Here is a 6,154-nt window from a genome sequence, read left to right as displayed (position 1 = left end):
TGCGCACTGGACGCTGGTCAGCCCAGGCCTTGTCTCCCACCCCTTTTATGACGAGCGTCGCAAGGTGCTATTCTCCTCATTGCTGTCCCTGGGAGGACGCTGCTACATCAGCTCGCCAGAGGGTTCGGTCTACCTTCTTGAGCTGCAGCCGATACCTCGGCTGGTGAAGGTTGTTAACCAGCGCCGCCATGCCAAGAAAGACTACATTTGGAACAATCACATAATGTCGTTCCTGGTCCATGGCACCGGTGGGAGGATGCTGATGGTGCGGTACTAGAGAGGCATGGAGCGCTTTGGCGGCGTTGAATCTTACAATCCAAAGGAGCTATTCACAGTGGGCGGCATTACCGGCCGCATTGAGGTGTTGAAGGTGGACATCGCCCGCCGGAGGCTGATCCCCGTGAGGAGCCTTGGCCGGCATGCGGTGTTTCTTGGCCAGACGCACTGCTTGCACATCTCTACCAAGACATTCCCCTCCATTTCTGCCGGCTCGATATACCTGGGCTGCTATCATCAGCAAATTTGTGGGTTCAGCATCTATCATATCAACAACAAGAAGAACCATGGGAGGACCGAACCCGAGCACAAGTTCGTCTTCGTTGTAACCCTGGGTTTAACTCCTGCTGCCAGACCCTACAACCTTGACGAGTATCTTGTACTCTATGTCGACTGGAGACACAACCTTAGTAGGCCATGTCTCAATCATCCCAACTCTTATTGTCGTGACTACTGCATATGTATGTATCCGTACGTGTGGCTGCATGTTTAATATTTTTGGACACTTAAAAAAACCTAGACCTAATTCAAATGAGTTTGAATCTAAACTTTCCAATCATGCCCAGAACAAATTTTCCTGGATCGCACATTTTGTAAAAAGTCCATAAGAATTGGTCTCATGCATATACTCATCACTAAGCCCTCTCTCTCTCTCTCTCTCTCTCTCTCTCTCTCTCTCTCTCTTTGCATTTTCTCTATTTTTTAATAGAAAAGAAAAGAAATACAGAAAGAGAGAGAGAGAGGAACCAAAGCGGCCCAGCCCACCTTACCCTCCCTCTCTCTTTCACCGCGCCAGCCCAGCCCACCGTGAAACGGCACGCCCTCGTCTTCCACCTCGGTAAGAAATTTTCACCGTGCCCCCAAAATGAAAGAGAATTTTTCACCGAGCGGTACAGTGGCACATGGCCAGGGCGCGCCCAAAGCCGCCGTCCACACGCACCCGTCCGCGCTAGGGTTTCTACCGCCCGCCGCCACCAGGGTTTTCTTCCCCCCTCGCCTTCTTCCTCCTCCTCCCCACGCAATCCACGGAGGAACCGAGAGCGCGTAGGAGCGCAGCCATGGCGTGAGCGTGTCCAAGGTTCTTCCCCGTCGCCGGCTCCGTGTCCAGGAGCTCCGCCGTCCACGTCTTCCTCGCCTACGTCCAGGACGCCTCTCCCGAACGACTACAGCCACCACTCCTTCCTCTTCGGCCGCCGCCGCGTCGTTGTCAAAGTCCTCCGCCTCCGTCCGCTACTCGACCGGCGGATCACACCTCCGTGGTCCTGGTGAGCTCCTCTTCCTCCCAACTCTTTCCCCCTCTCGATAGCGTTCTCTGACATCGAGTTCGTTCGATGATCTCACGGCGTCACTCCGGTGACCCTCTGCTCACCCCCTTTTGGTTGTCGGAACCCACTCCAGTGAGTTCTCCGCCGCTATGGAAGGTCTCGCCCCCCGAGGTCTTCCCGCCCTCGCCCTGACCTGCCCGCCGCCACTGCGTCGCACCTTCGGGCCGTAGCGTCGCGGCCCGCGGTCCACTCTGCCGTCACCGCGCGTCGACCTTCCGTGGTATGCGCCGCGCCGTCTCCCTTGGCGCGGGAACGCCACCGTCCGCGCCGGTCTTCGTCACGCTGTCAGGGTTCTTCGCCTACTTCGAGCACCGCCGCCGCGCTCCTAACCTAGCTGCCGCTGCCGCCGTCGCCGCTACCCCCATAGCCGCCGCCGCCCGTCCACCTCCTTCGTCTTCGTCCTGCACCAGCCCGTCATCAGCGTCGCCGTCATCTACCCCGACCACTTCGTCTACTCCGACAACCGCGGGCGACATCGGCCCCGCGCCGATTGGCGCGGCAACCGTCGTCGAGTTCTTCTCTGCTGGCCCCTCCGACTTCTCCGACATGGCGTACAGCTCGTGCAGGTCTCTCATCTACGCATGCCCGGTGCTCGCAACACCGATGCGTGCCTTCGTTCACGACGTGTCCCCAGGCCTGGCAAGCCTGGTGCGGCGCTTCGTCAACTTCGTCTTCGTCCGTCTACGCATGCTCGATGCTGGCAACACCGGTGCGTGCCTTCGTCTACGATGTGTCCCCGGGCTTGGCAAACCCGCCGCGACGCGTCGTCAACAACAACTTCTTCCCGGCGCACCACTACTTCGACACCACTGCGCCCATGCTAACTCGGCGCTTCCTTGCGCCCGCGGCTCCACGGCGACTTCCTCGACACTGGCTACCCCGACTCGACATCGACCACGGCATTCTTTGCACGGCTACCTCGACACTCTCGGCTACATCGACATCGGCACAAAGGGCTATCATCCGCTTGAGCAACTCGTCGGCTTCCTCTACAGTCAACGTGTCCGCGACGCGACACCGTCCATGACGCCCCCGCTACGACTGCGGGAGGATGTCAGGCCGTCGGCTGCTATTCTCTCCAGTCTGACCGTCCGCGACGCTCATGTTGTTCGCAACGCTACCGCTACGACTGCGGGGGATGTTAGAGATATATTTGGGTTACATGTATTTGGTAGTTTAGGATTCCTACCTAATCTCTAGGAGAGGCGTCTTGCCCTCCAAGTCTTGTACTCAATATATACTCGCCCTCGAGGCTCAATAATACATCCATCATATTCCGCAACAATCTCTCTCTCCCTTCTAACACTTACTCTTACCCGATAATTATTTATCTCTCTTGCCATGGTAGTATTAATGCATTAATCAGGACTCACTACTGTTTTATATTTGAATAGGTTGGACAATGTGCTTTTCGAGGTTGATACTGGAGAAGTGGAGATGCAACCGATGATGACAAGCCCTTGGAGGATGAACCTCAGAATGAGTGCACATGTAAACATTCGTTTATAGTTTAATGAGTTCTTTGGTGCTTCTTATTATTGCTTAAATTTTTCCCGACTTTTGCTGATTGTTTGTTTATTGCTGAAAATGCAACTTGGGCACCTGGGAACTTATATTTTGTTGTTTCCCATGGTGCATCAAAATATTTTCTACATGTCTTTGATTTCTGTTTGATAACGATGCAGGTGATGATGATTTCAAGCACCTGTCACAGAATGCAGAAGATCATGTGCCAGCCTCTGACGAACTTGGTACGTGCAAACCCTTGTATAGTTTGAGTATGGATTTGTTCCTGAATCTGAAATCACTGTCTTAGGTCAAACATTTTCCAAATTCTGAATCATCTTACTTGAGTAAATTGCTGTGTTGTCTAAAAGGAAACGAGTGACTATACCTAGAGCGAGCATTATGTTTTTCTGTACTGGTAGTCTCCAGTTCTCTTTGGATTAAAACGAGTTTATGACTGATAATGATGCAGATGAAGATAATCTGATGGGGCAGTTATTTGCCGAGAATCCCCTGGAGCTGGCTCAGTATGCAGAGAATCACGTGCCAATGTATGATGACCATGGTATGTATAAACTCTTTAGTTTTAGGATGGATCTGGTTCTGAAGTCATTGTCTTGGGTCGACATTTTCCAAGTTCTAAGTTATCAACTATACATTACTCTTTGTTGTCTGGAAGAAAAGGAGTGACTGAGCATAGTTAAAAAGAACAAAAGACAAGCATTTTCTACATGAATGCTGATCTCTAGCAAAGAAAAACGAGTTAAACTAACTAGACAGTCCAGTGTACCAAAGTTATAGGTCCTAGAGCTTTGTCTCTACTTGGGATATCTTTACACAAAAACCTTAGATGTCATCCGATGTGGTCAAAATTGTATCATTCTTAAGATATTACCTCAAAATGTCTTCCAAAATATAATGCTCTATGTATAGGGATATTACCTCATGATAATCCGACATTGTTGCTTCTTTGCAACACAATAATTTTATACTGTTTGTACCTGCATTATCTTAGGTCAGACATTTTCCAAGTTTTGAATTATGTTACTCGAGTAAATGTCTTTGTCGTCTAAAAGAAAAAAGAGTGACTAGACCTAAAGCATTATGTTTCTCTGTACTTGCTGTCTCCAATTCTCTTTGGATTAAACTGAATTTCTGATTGATACTAATGCAGATGAAGATGTTCTGACGGGACAGTTATTCGCTGAGAATCCCCAGGAGCTGGCTCAGTATGCAGAGAATCATGTGCCAATGTATGATGACCATGGTATGTATAAACTCTTTAGTTTGAGGATGGATCTGGTTCTGAAGTCATTGTCTTGGGTCGACATTTTCCAAGTTCTAAATTATCAACTATGCATTACACTTTGTTGTCTGGAAGAAAAGGAGTGACTGAGCATAGTTAAAAAGAACAAAAGTCCACATTAATGCTGATCTCTTCTAGCAAAGAAAACCGAGTTAAACTAACCAGACAGTCCAGTGTACCAAAGTTATAGGTCCTAGAGCTTTGTCTCTACTCGGGATCTCTTTAAACAAAAACCTTAGATGTCATCTAATGTGGTCAAAATTGCATCATTCTTAAGATATTAGCTCAGAATGTCCTCCAGAAAAACATACTATCCAGGAGACTCACCGACATTGTTGCTCCTTTGCAATACAATAATTTTATGCTGTTGGTAGCACCTTTCTGTTTCTACCTGCATCTGTGATGTGCTGTTATTACCTTTTTGACAGCTCTTTTATTACAAACTTATTTCCTGGCAGATTATGGTCCTGATCGGCTGCAGAGAATTCAGTGTACTTTGGCTAACTCACAGCGATATGAAGCACATGGTCTCGACATGCTGGCACACGCCGCACTGTTGTTGACCCAGCTTCAGACTGCTGAAAGGTCTTACCATGTCCGTGTCTCCGAGGCTCACCTCGAGGGGATCACTCGGTGGGCCGAACAGATGGGTGCGTATGCAGAAGTTCTGGATGATTACTGTGACGAGGTGCACGAGTTTGCGTTATACCTGATTCGCTTTGATTTGGAAGATCCAGTGTTTGCAAGGCACCAGGAGTTGGAAATAGTGGCTGACCGGTTAATAAGAGAGCAAAGAAACTTGAGAGCGCGGGTCAGGCGTGCACGGGAAAGAATGCAGGTGTGGCGGGCATGGTTTGATGAGAGGGTGAGGCTTCTGCATCTGAGATAATGTAGCGAGGGTCAAGCATGCAGGGGAAAGAATGCAAGTCAACAGTGCCCAAGATGTCAAAGCGCCGTCTGCCGAGGATCAAGTGAATGCGCATGGGAACGCTGGGGAGTCTAACGCTGTGGAGAAGCAGGATCTTCAGGACTAGGAATAGGGCATAGGGGGTGCCTTGGGCTGTGTCATTGGGATCTCTCCTGACTCTATCATCAGGTTGAGCAAGATATATGTATAATAGAATACGAACTTCCTCGACTGTAGCATGCGGGTTCTTATGTTCCTATTTATTATGTATTGGCTTGGTTTTGTTTGGTTGGTTGGCTGAAACCAACACCAACACCATGCATTTTCTGTGCCAAGAGTTACAGTTTTGTGTGGCAAGCAGGTTCGTGTGGATAGGCTGTTATCTCTTGGCGTGCTGATCCCTCTTTTACGGCATCCCATCCATGACTTACTTATTTGTGCACATCTCGCTTAGAGGTGGTGCTCATCCACGTTGAGAAGCTTGTCCCTCACTGGCCTTGAATTAGTGTACGTATGCGCCCATGAATAAACTTTCTCTTCCTATAAAGACGCCTCCTTCCCAAGAAAATCTTAGGGTTTCTCTGTCTCCGGCCGCCGCCAGTCCGCCTCGTCTTCGGTGGCCTTAGGGTCATGGCGACGCGGTGGATCCCGGCCCTTGCTGACGGGAGGGTTCTATTTTTAGATGTTTCTTCAAGTTTTGTTAGGTTTTGTTTCCTGCTCAGGAAGACGAGACAATGATGGCTCCCTAAAGATGGAATAAAGTTCTCCCCGCCTAGGCCCCGTTTTGGTGGTGTGTCTAGCATCGTCGGTGAGCGTGTGGAGGTGTGTCTCCAG

The 6,154-nt window shown here is 49.7% G+C and overlaps 2 pseudogenes; both read left to right on the top strand.

Annotated features, from left to right (window-relative positions):
* The first annotated feature begins 256 nt into the window (after nt 1-256).
* Nucleotides 257-769, top strand: LOC141026175 (uncharacterized; annotated as a pseudogene).
* Nucleotides 770-2,624: 1,855 nt separating this feature from the next.
* Nucleotides 2,625-5,702, top strand: LOC109759918 (uncharacterized; annotated as a pseudogene).
* Nucleotides 5,703-6,154: the final 452 nt, after the last annotated feature.

The sequence above is a fragment of the Aegilops tauschii genome, chromosome 6, assembly GCF_002575655.3.
Source record: "Aegilops tauschii subsp. strangulata cultivar AL8/78 chromosome 6, Aet v6.0, whole genome shotgun sequence".
NCBI lineage: Eukaryota > Viridiplantae > Streptophyta > Magnoliopsida > Poales > Poaceae > Aegilops > Aegilops tauschii.
The sequence above is the reverse complement of the archived record's forward strand: the minus strand, read 5'-3'. Positions and strand labels throughout refer to the sequence as shown.